Below are 12343 nucleotides of genomic sequence, written 5' to 3' on the forward strand. Positions count from 1 at the left end.
AAGTCATATGAAAATTAATGTCACTGGAGGGTAGGGATGGATAGGGTGCCACATGCCTTCCCCCTCCCAAAACTCCTGCCAAGATTTTTATGTTTTCAATATAACCCTAGTCTAGGTCAATGTGCCCTACCCCTCACGCCTTCGCTAATGGTTATAGTAATAACATCGGTCCTTAGGTTGGGCCATGGGTCAAGGGCCTTATGCCTCACCCTCTCCACTTAAACCTTGTTCACATTCATTGCATAGAACTCGAGGCTAAGTCGGTCGAGTGAACCCGCCAGCCCAACCCCCTCAAACTGCCAACTAAACCACATTAAATATAACTCACCCATAATGTATAATAGGAAGTGATAGTGTTGTGTATTGGTAAGGCATTCAATTGTGTTGCTAAAGGTCATAGGGTTAAAACCTGCCAATGTCGGTCTATCCATAGCAAAACCTTTCACAAACTTAAAGGGCCATGTGGCACCTCCCAATTGGCTCCACACCAAACCTGTCAACCAATAAAAACAAGCCAACTACCCCTGTCTGATCATGCCACGTATCGCATCTTGATTGGATCACTTAACAATCATACTGCATAGTCACCTGCTGACATCAACAACATGTCATCATACGGTATGCCAGTTAGCTACCCAGTTAACTGTGGAAATTGACATTTTAACCATTTGTCAAAAACTTCAGAACCTAATAATTGAGGCGATTCAAGCTTCATTGGAATTAGAATGATGAGATCTACAATTTTGCCCTGGCTTTAGGAGAATTTTAGCACTTTGACTTTTGAGCATATTTTTGATCCCATACATCACCATTATTACTCTCCTCTTCCACCATTAAAATTAGATCTTCATTTCATTTGCAAACTTATCCTTCCCAAGATACCAATCTAACATTCCCTGTAGCAAATTTATGGAGGTTTGAGGGGAGAATTCAAAACAACTCTACTCCATTAAAACATCATGTTGGGAGCCCACAACTCCAGATATAATTTTCATTCATCTATCTATCATCTCGATCATTTCACATTTGGGAAATAGAGCTAATCTCCCAAAGATACCACTCACAATGTTGAATCCTCTAAGTGGACTCTTATTAAACAACATTCCCAATTTGTCCTGCATGCGAGGACTTAATACCCAGGAATGAGATTTCATGTTGCCATCATATTTGATGGCCCTTTGAACCACACTTAAATTCATTTGATCATGGAACAAGAATGAGACCCTTATCAATTCCATTTAAATCAAGGGCTCCAACTCCCATTTCCAATCCCTGATTAGACATACCATCATCCTCTCTGTTTAAGTCCCTCTGGATATGAAAGAGGGATATTTCTTAAAAAAAAATCAATAGGATAATTATTATTTTCACCACAGGGGAGAATGTAGGATTGTTGCACAATTGGGACTTTATAATCATTCTAATGACTATCATGGAATCCCCGAGGATTTTTATTTTTCTAATTCCTTTATTCCTAGTGATGTCCAATCGTTTCCACATCACTAGGAATAACCTTGTTATTTGTGGTTGTTCTTAAACCCCATGCACATATAATCTCTTCATATTTTTCAGGGAACTATATCACCCCTCCTGCTCCTACCACCCCTAGAATAATTTATTTATTCTTAAATAAGTATATGTAAAGAATAATTTTTTGCGCTAATTGATAAAACCTTGGAAAAGAGGGCGGGAGCGGGTAGCAAAGGCGACTAGGGTTACAGTGTCTGCAGAAGGTTTCTCTCCATGGATCGGCGCAGAGGAGGGAGATCCACTCCCTCCTACTAGGAAGCAGTGGCCAACAAGGGTAAGAAGCCTCCGGAAAAAGGAAGAAGTGACAAGGAGGAAGGAAGAGAAAATAGGAAGGAGGTATCAGACAGTACCGAATCGAAGGAAAAGGATGGCACAAAAAACAAGGAAGAAAAGGACGAAATACAGGGAACAAAAGACAAGAATCAAAAGGGTCAGTGCAAACCCAGAGCTGAAATTACTCCTAGAGTAGTTTTAAATGATCCAATGCTACAGGAGCACATAGATCACATGTGAACGTATGCAATAATATGCAAATTTATGGGGCTATGGCCCACAGAAAAGGCTTTACTAACTTGGATAAGACACCACTAGAAACCCAAAGGAAGCATTGATCTACATCTGGGGTCCAAAGGATTCTTTACGATGGTGTTCACTAACATTGAAGATAAAGACAAAGTGTTTGAAGGAGGGCCCTACTTCTATGCAGTAGCAGGGCTCTATATGAGGCCATGGATGATGAACTTCATTCTAGAGTGGGAAACTTTTTCTTCGGTTCTGGTTTGGGTAAGACTTTATTCCCTACCTCTTAGCTATTGGAAAATTGAATCCCTTGTAGCCATAGGCAATAAATTGGGATGGTTTATCAAAGCTTTTGAAGCCACAAGGAGGGGAAAATACACCTCCTTTGCTTGGATCTGTGTGGAGATGGACCTATCTGGAGCTCTTCCGGACGAAGTCATCTTGGAGGTTTTTGATGAGGAATGGGTGCAAACAGTCGACTACGAAGATATTCCATTTAGATGTCACATATTTCATGAACATGGGCACCTTCTAAGAGACTATCCCCTAGTAAAGCAGAGCACAAAAGCAAAATAAACACAGTGAAAGACTGGGACAGATTTCATAAAGTAGTTCACAAAGGGAAAACGGGCCAAAAAGGGGCAAAGAAACACCAATCTGAAGGACAAAAGGTTAGTTAGAACCAGTTCCAAGTTCTTGAAGAGGATGAAGAAATATTAGTATAAGATCAAGCAATGGATGAAGATTACGAGAAGAAGGAAAAGGAAAAAGAAAGAGATCAAACACAGGAAAACGTAAAGCAGAAGGGGATCACGCTGAATGAATAAGAGCTAGAAATGGATCAAGAAATGACCCAGAGTGAAATGGATATGGAGGATAACGAGCTACAGGAGATCCTTGACAGAGAAAACATGGATCTAGAAGGATTCTTGGCTCAGGGAACATCAGACGGGGTAGATTCACTACCACCAGAAGAGCTGAATCGAATACAACAGTTATTCTTATGGAAAAACCAGGAAAAAGGTTTGGAGCGAGTAAACAACATTGAAATGTAGAGCAATGAAGGGGTGAAAGTAGTAAAAATGACTCCAGGGTTAGCACCAAGAAATCCAGGGGGAAAAAGGAGGCAGGAAGAAACAAAACAAGCTACTGATGGAATGTGGCAAGCTTATGGTCAACTTAGGTAAGATGAAAGACCTAACCAGTTACTCCTTTACCAGTCTTTAATTATGAAGTTCACAACTTGGAATATTAGAGGTCTTCGTAGCAATAGAAAATAGAGAATGATGAATAATAGAATGAAACGAGCAGCTCTAGATATAATTTTTGTCGAAGAGACAAAATGCTCCATTCAGAAATTAAGGCAAATCCACAGTAAATGGCTCAGTAGATTTTATTTTTTAGAAGTTAAAGCAGAAAATACAGCAGGGGGTATCCTCACTCTCTGGAATACCCAAAACATTGGAATAATTGATGTTGAGGCATCAAGGAATTATTTATTAGTTGTTATATAGCCAGTAGGAGATAGGGAAACTTACCTAGTTACGAATGTTTATGGCCCTCAAAGATTAGATGAAAAAATTAGGTTCATAGATTCCTTATTGGATCTATGAGCTAGACATGCAGGGCTATCTTGGGTCCTAGGAGGTGACTTCAATATGATTATATCTCTCTCGGAAAAAAGGGGGTACAAGAGCTCTAAATAAAGATTCCCTAGCCTTCCAAATCTTCTCAGAAAGCATGAAGCTCGTTGATATTGACACAAACAATGGCCTCTATACATGGAACAATAAATGAGGAGGTGTCTCACAGGTACCCTCCAAGTTATATAGATTCATGATCTCTGAGGATCTCATGCTTCTAGACAAGGAAATAATAGAAGGAATTCTTCCCTTTGGAGGTTCAGATCACTGGAAGGTTCAAATGGAAATCAAAGGCATAGATACCCCTAGAAATAGACCTTTCAGATTTGAAAATATGTGGCTTCCACACCCAGAATCCTTCAGCAACATTGAAGAATGGTGGGCAGAGGATTTGCAAACTCCATGATCAACTATGTTCCTGCTTCACAAAAGATTAAAGCACATCAAGCTAAGGCTTAAAGACTGGAACAAGAATGAATTTGGAAATATTTTTGCAGGAAATAAAGTAGTGGAAAATAAAATTATGGAGCTCAACCAGCCTTTGATAGAGGATGGATTTGATAAGGAGAAAAATTACCGGGTATAAAAGCATCACCAAGAATTGGAAAAGCTGTGCAACCAAGAGGAAATTTTTTGGAAACAAAAGTCAAGAGTTGAATGGCTAAAATAAGGAGAGCGTAATACTAAATTTTTCCATAAATCCACTATAACAAATAGGACTCACAACAGGATCTCTTCGATCAAGGATGAGGATGGGCAGATACATCAATCTCATGAAGAAATAGAAGCAGTGTTAGTTAAGCACTTCTGAGGTATAGCTCAGGAAAATACCTTTGACAGGGTTCCCTTCATCAAGGACCTCCTTAAGCATATCCCCAAGTTGGTATCCAGAGAGGATAACTGTAATCTCAATAGACCTATAACCGAAAAGGAGGTCAGTGAAGTCCTCAACGAAATGCACAAAGGTAAGGCTCTAGGTCCGGACGGATTCATTGTTGATTTCTTCAAAGCCTATTGGAATATTGTCAAAGAGGATATTATAAAGGTGGTGGAAGACTCCACGCTGAACATAACTATTTTAATAGCTCTCAATACCTCCTTTATCTCCCTAATTCCAAAGCAGGATAATGCCCAAACTCCAGAGAGGTATAGGCCCATTGCTTTATGCAATGTAGTTTATAAGATAATTTCCAAGGTTGTTGCCAATAGACTCAAACCTTTGCTGCTTCACTGGTTTTAGGGGAACAATCTGGTTATGTGGAAGGTAGACAAATTCTAGATAACATAATTCAAGCTCATGAGGTGGTCCACTCGTTAACTAGTGAAAAGAAATCAGGTATGATCATGCAATTGGATATAGCCAAAGCATATGATAAAGTGAATTGGACATATATCAAAAAAGTGCTTGCAGCATTTGGTTTTGATCATAATTGGATCAGATGGGTCATGGCCCTGGTGACTTCCTCTAGCTTTTCTATTTTGATTAATGGCTCTCCCTCTGAAATTTTTATTCCTTCTAGAGGTCTCAGACAGGGTGATCCACTCTCTCCTTGTCTCTTCATCCTCGTGATAAAGGGCTGGAGCGGTCTATTAAGCATGCTAGAGCAACTGGAAAAATTCAAGGACTCCAACTTTCGGATAATGGTCGAGTTCTGACTCATCAACAATTTGCAGATGATACCATGCTACAAGGCATTCCCACGGTCAAGGAAGCGCTTGCATACAAACAGATTTTGAAGGACTTTGCTTTGGCATCAGGGATGGAATAACTTTAATCTTTCCAAATCAAAAATATTTTTCTTTAATACCCATATTGCCATCCAAAGAAATGTCTCCATAATCCTTGGATTTCAAAGAGACTCTCTCCCCTCTACGTATTTGGGAGTTCATCTAATGGCTAAACCTATGCTCAAAAGCATATGGGAACTGCTAATCATTAAGATGCAAGATAAAGTCAGGAAATGGACAATCAAGTCTCTAAATCTGGCGGGTAAACTATTTCTCACAAAGGCAATGCTCCAAGCTATCCCTGTCTTCATGTTTTCAGCTCTCCCAACTCCAAAAGGAGTTTTACAGCAATTTAGAAATATTTAAAGAGATTTTCTCTGGGGCAAAGAGGAAACAAGGAAAAAATGGGCTTTAGTCTCATGGGAAAAGATTTGTAAACCCAAGAAACAAGAAGGCCTAGGATTGGATGATAAAGAGATTCTAAGTAAGATTCTAAGGGCCAAACTATGGTGGAGGTGGGTTAAGGATCCTAAGGCACAATGGGCAAGCATCAGGAAGGAAAAATATGCAAGTGTCTGGATTTCTCATGATATCATAAGAATGTCTAGAAACATAAAGGGATCTCCCATTTGGAACAAGGCCTGGGAAAATAGAGAGGTGGTTCAAAAAAACAGTTTCTAGGAAATCAGAAATGGAGATTTGGCTCTTTTTTGGGAGGACAAATGGCAACAAGAACCAACTCTTTTGAGAGAGGAATTTTTGGGCCTCAAACAGCAGACAGACAACCAAGGATTCATGAAGGTAAAGGACTTTTGGGAGCAATCTCACAATACAGAAAAATGGAGAACATGGAAAAAAATAGATGGCAGAGAGAACAGGACCCTAAACAGTAGAGAAAAAACCCTTAATAGGTTGTTGGAGCAGAGGATGATTTTAGTTACTTAAGGGCAGGATCAACTAAGATGGGGCAGCAAAAAAGAGAGAAAATTTAACATTAAGGAAGCAAAATGTATTCTCCTTAGGCTAGATTCCCAAGCTACGGATAGATCTTGGCAGAAGCTATGGAGGCACAAGGGCTGGATGAAGATCAAACTCTTTATGTGGCTGGTTCACCACAGGAAAATCTTAACCTGGGATAATATCAGGAAAAGAGGTATGATGGGACCCTCCAGATGCCAGCTCTGTGAAGTGCAAGAGGAGACCATCGAACATCTACTCAATAGCTACATTTTCACCTCTAGGTTATCGGATTTTTTTTCCTCCATCTTCAAACAATCTAATAGAGACAAAGGAAGCATCACTAAAACCCTGAAAAATTGGAGGAATAATTTTTCGAATTATGAGGTTCTTAACTCGGCATGGGCTCTGTTGCCAAGTTTCATCATTTGGAATGTGTGGAAAGAGAGAAACAGAAGAATCTTCAAAGAAGAAAAGAATTCCTCTCTTCGTTTGTTGGAACAAATCTGAAAACAGCGTAAGGAGACAGTCAGCACCACAGTAAGGGAAAGCTGAGTTATCAATTCTCAGGTAGTTAGGAATGCAATAAATTATTCCACAAGGTATAGATAGGAAAGTAAACTTAAGGGAACCAGTGAAAGATTTCTAGAATCCTCCCCCGGAAGGCTTTTTAAAGTATAATATCAATGGGGCTTCAAAGGGAAACCCATGCATGGCGGGCTTTTGATGGGTTCTCAGGAATGATAATGGAGACATCATCTCCCTCTTCTATGGTCATCTAGGAAAAGCCACCAACAATATGGCAGAATTAATGGCTTTAGAACAAGGTTTGGAATTTCTGAAATAGAACAATTGCCAAAATGTAATAATGGAAGCTAATTCAGAGTTAGTCGTAAACGCGGTCAAGAGAATTAGTCATGGAATAGGGCTAGAAAAGGTAAATAAACATTGGAGATTATTATGGGTTCTCCAAAAAATTCAGGAACATCTCCAGGGACTTCGCACACTTAGATTTATCCCTGTGCATCGTAAGGCTAACAAGTTGGCTGATATCCTGGCCAACCAAGGTGTCAGCTGTAAAGACAGTAGAATTTCGATGGATTGGCTCGCAATGTATGGATTGGCTCGCAATGTTGCCAAGAAACCTAAAAGTACTTTGCCAAAACCAGGAGAAAGAAGACAGAGAAGTGTATAAGAACAAAATTAAGGAAGCCAACTCGTAATGAGTAGATTACTGCTTGATTCCCTTTCTTGGTCTGACAAGCCTACGGCGGGAGTCAGTTCAGGGGTAGCCTCTACTAATATGGGAATCACTTCCCTGTATATCTCTGGAGTCGGTTGCAATGTTATCTTGGTCAGATGGGGGGTGGAAAGTAAACAACTAACAGCACCTGTAATGGAGGTTCCTTTTCTCAACTTCCAGTGGCGGGAGACAAAACAGCTTCTTGAATGGTTTTGGTGTGATCGCACCACTTTCAAGCTAACGACGGTTTTCTTTTTTGGGCAGCGATTCCATACATATTGTGACACGTGGATGAGGGTGGGTCCTAAAAACCACCCTCATCACACACTATTGTCTGATCTTTTCGGTCGCGTGATTTGCAGTTCTGCCGTTCGATGGGAGTAGGCAGATCAACATTCGGGATTAAACGTGCGGTTTGGTGGGGTATGGGGGTTATCCTCCATGCTTCTTCTTTGTGCGATATGGATCTCTGGCATTGATTTACTTATGAAGTTTGGACGGTGGTGATTTAGAGGCATGTTTGGCTTGGGTTGGCACGGCTTTTTGCGGGGAGGGTTCTCGGTCCTGGAGTTTCTGGTGGGTTATTTTTTGTATGTACTCTTTTGGTTTGGGAGAGTATTTTTTCTCTTTTTGGAGAAGGCTCAGTTTCTGTTGAGCTCGCTCTTAGCAAGCCTAGGACCACTCTGCTTGGTGGCTTGGTGTATATATTGTAAATTTTGCTTGATTTAATGAATTAGAAGGCACGACTCTTGCTTAAGCAAAAAAAAATATGTAAAGAATAAATTTCCAAATTAAGTATAGAAATTTATTCTTAGTAAAAAAAATAAAAACTTCTAATAATTTAACTCATAATAATAATAATAATAATAATTTAATTTTAAAATTATGACAAAAAAAAATTAATTGAATTATAAAATGTTATTACTAATAATATATAATAACTACTACATTATTATATAATAACTACTACATTATTTTATGTGTACAAAGTGATAAGTCATTAATAACTTATGAAATGTAGCTAATAAAAAAACTATTTAAAATATAAATGTTAAAAATTAAAAATAACTTTTTTATTTTTTATGTTTACTTTATGAAAAATTTAGTAGATAAAATTGTAAAATCATAATCTTTGGAGTCTGAAAAAAAAATAGCTTAGTCAGCATTTGATTCAATTTCTTTGGTACCATTTTATGTGACTCTTAACAATTCTATTGGTTATATATATATATATATATATATATATATATATATATATAGTTTCATTTATATATTGAATGAATTTTTTTCGAACATATTTTTTTGTTAATTTTAATCAAAATCTAAAAACTTGAGTTGAAGTTGTTTAATACGCAGAATTAGAGTGTTCTACAGATTTTTCTGAGAGTGGTGAATCCATTTATGCATTCAAAAATACATTTTAAATAATAAGATTTACTTTCTTTCTTCAAATTAGTTTACCAAATTCTACTGAAAAAAAACTATTTCATCTATAAATTAGAATATATATATATATATATATATATATATATATTTTTAATTTTTTATTAATTTCATTTTATTTATATTGATTTTAATTACATTTTATTTGATTTCATTTTAGACTTGCATTATATTTCTTTAAGATTTCCAATTAACAAATATTTATTATTTTTAAATGTATAATTTAATTTAAATAAATATTTATTCATTTATAATTTTCTTTATTTTTAGTTTATATCATATTAATTTTTACTTTCAAATAAAAAATATTTAATTATTCTTTTATTTTGATTAACTCTATTTATTACTAAACTACATTTTTCTTTAACATCTTAATATCTTTTTATTTAATAATTATTTCGATTTTCCTAATTATCTATGTAAGAGATACCCAAGGATGATATACTAATAAAGATTTTTAATTCACAGTCTAACTTAAATTTGTGTATTTTATATTTTTTTATTATATTTTAATTTCCTTAATTTTAATTTAAGTCGTAGTGTATAAGTTGAATAGACTATACCTTTCTCAGTTCTTTTTAGAGCGAAATTTTTAAATTTATTCATTTTATATTTTAACTTTTATTGTACTCTATTTTTTTTTAATTTATAAATTATGTATTTTAACATTTTTATTATTATTTTAATTCAGTAACTTTATTTATTGCCAAACACCCCTCCTTTTCTTTAAAATATTGTTATTCAATTATCTCCATATTTTAATCCCTGCTTTTATCAGTGAGTATATTTTAATTTAAAATTTATCTCATCTTTGTTTTAAGAATTTTCTTCCTCCAAATCTTAATCATTCCGTATATTCTTTTTACATTGATTATATTTTGATTTAAACATTTCGGGCGATGTTGTATTTTTATTTTTTCTTCCTCGAAAGAATATTAAGTATTCATATATTTTAAAAATATTATTTTAAAAAAATTGACTAATAAAATAAATAGTTATTTTATTTTATAAATTATATAATTAAAATAATTATTTTTTTTAATTATAAATATTATTCAATATTAATATACATATTTTAATATATTTTTAAAACAACTTGAAAAAGTGAACGGTTCATCTAAAAGGTTAATAATTTCATATAAATAAACCATTCTCACCAGAAAATTGAACGGAAAAACATAATTCCAAACTCAGAAAATCTACACACTCATATTCATAATCTTTCATAGAGATAAGGATTTTCAAGAAGTTGTGTGCTAAAATATCAAAGAAAGTTGCAGACCTCAGATGTCACGATTGCTACCTTTGATTTCACTTTACTCGATTCTACCATTACCGCCATTGACTTGATTAAAATCAAATTCTATTAAAAACTAGTAGTGCCTAGCTATAAGTGATCTTGCATGTTTATCTCTCAATTTTTTCATCTGCATCTAAAATTTATTCACTTATTGAGTTTTATTTGTTGAATATTCTTGAACTTAATTCTTTTCTCTACTTGCTTTCACTTCCTTATCCTTGACACTAGCCCCTCTAATTCTAATTCCTTTTCCCATGTTGGATTTCCCCCTTGCTCTCAATCCTTATATAATTCATAAGTATGGAACCATTAACTATTATAACCCCTATTTTGCTCACTGGTCTCATACTAGTCCCTTTCTCTCACTAACATTGGTCAAATACATGTCCCACCTCCTCCTCCTACCCCATTTCTAACTTTATCTCCCCTTATGTTCCCTAAAACTCATCCTTGTTTAGGTTTGACTCTTTGGAGCCATCTTTCCTGCCTCTGAATCTTCAAACCCTACCATCACCTAAACTTGGTTATGCCTCTTCTTGGCCCCTAGGCTTCATTATCTCTCATAATGCTTCCTATTGCTGCTCACATTACACTAAGTCCTTACTCACCTCTCTACTTTCATCCATCCAAAGCCTATTATTGATCCAACAAAGCCCCCTCCTCTCCTGAATTGGATCCCCGAGACAAACCTCTTATGCAAGTTCAACCTCTTCCCACTATCTTGCCAATTCTCACCTTAATGCTCCTACAATTCTTCTCATCCCACTACTAGCTAAAATACACCTGAATGGAACAAACTAATTCCAGGGATTGTTAGCCCTCTTCCTATCCAAAATTATTCTCTTCCTAACATGAATTTTGTTATCAGCAACCGGTTCTATCCCATCACCATCGCTCTAAGAAATCACTCCTGTCTAGCCCTCCTTGAACCACACCCGCATAGCTCACTTCTCATTCAAACAATCTCCAATGGATTGCTTTAAATCCCGTGCCTATTAGCCTTAAATCATCACTTGCCAAGTAGATTCCCAATTATGTCATATCCCATCTCCTGCCCTCTAAGAACACCATGAGATCCCATGCCATCGAAAGCACCACCTCACCCCATGGCTCCCAAAACCCCACTAACTCTTCTACAACAAAATGTACACCAAACCCTAATTGTTCATTAATCCCCCTCAAAACATTTTTAGTTCACCCCCAATGACTTGCTTTGCTCCCACCATCACTCGAATTTCCCCCATACTCCCACCTTACAAACCATATTGGTTCCTCTCTGATATGATTTAGAATATTAGTTTGTAGTGCTAATATCTTCCTCGGATTATTAACAAAATGCTTTCATTGTGCTTAAGGATTCATCAATTTTTGCAACTGAAATGAATACTTTTTATGTTAATTTTATGAGCAATTTAACATAAACCAGAAACTGAAAAACAACACAAACATGTACATAACATCATCAAAAACACATTATAATAAGAACATGATAAAGGAGTTCACCCCTCCTAGGCTATGTCTCCTTGGTCAAGCTTTTAATGGCTTGGGTCTTTCTTTTATGCTCAAAAGTGTAAAAAAATTGTGTTTACAATGCTCAAACGCTTCTGAAACCTGCTCCAATCAGTTTAGAATATCCAAAAATGGATATCTATTCTATTTTTGCATCCGGTTTGGTGAAAACCTAAAGAAGTTATGACTTTGCCTTGTTTGCTCATTATTCACTCCCAAAATTGCTCCACATCCGACAGGAACCCATAATTTCGCTCCAAAAATCCACTAACCGAGTGTGAATTTCGCCGTGCGATAGGCTATAATCTGTCGGCACCAACTGTCCATCAAAAATCACAATTGACGGAGTTTTGTGGGCTTATGGTCCTATGAATATGGTGGGCGATGTGTGATTGCGACGTGGTGGGCCCGATGAGAGTATTAACCAAAACCGATAAACATCTCGCATCCGGGGACTTATTGCATTTCACA

Source organism: Pinus tabuliformis, chromosome 1_2 (assembly GCF_031772625.1).
Source record: "Pinus tabuliformis cultivar Carrire ecotype Pingquan chromosome 1_2, CPIR1, whole genome shotgun sequence".
NCBI lineage: Eukaryota > Viridiplantae > Streptophyta > Pinopsida > Pinales > Pinaceae > Pinus > Pinus tabuliformis.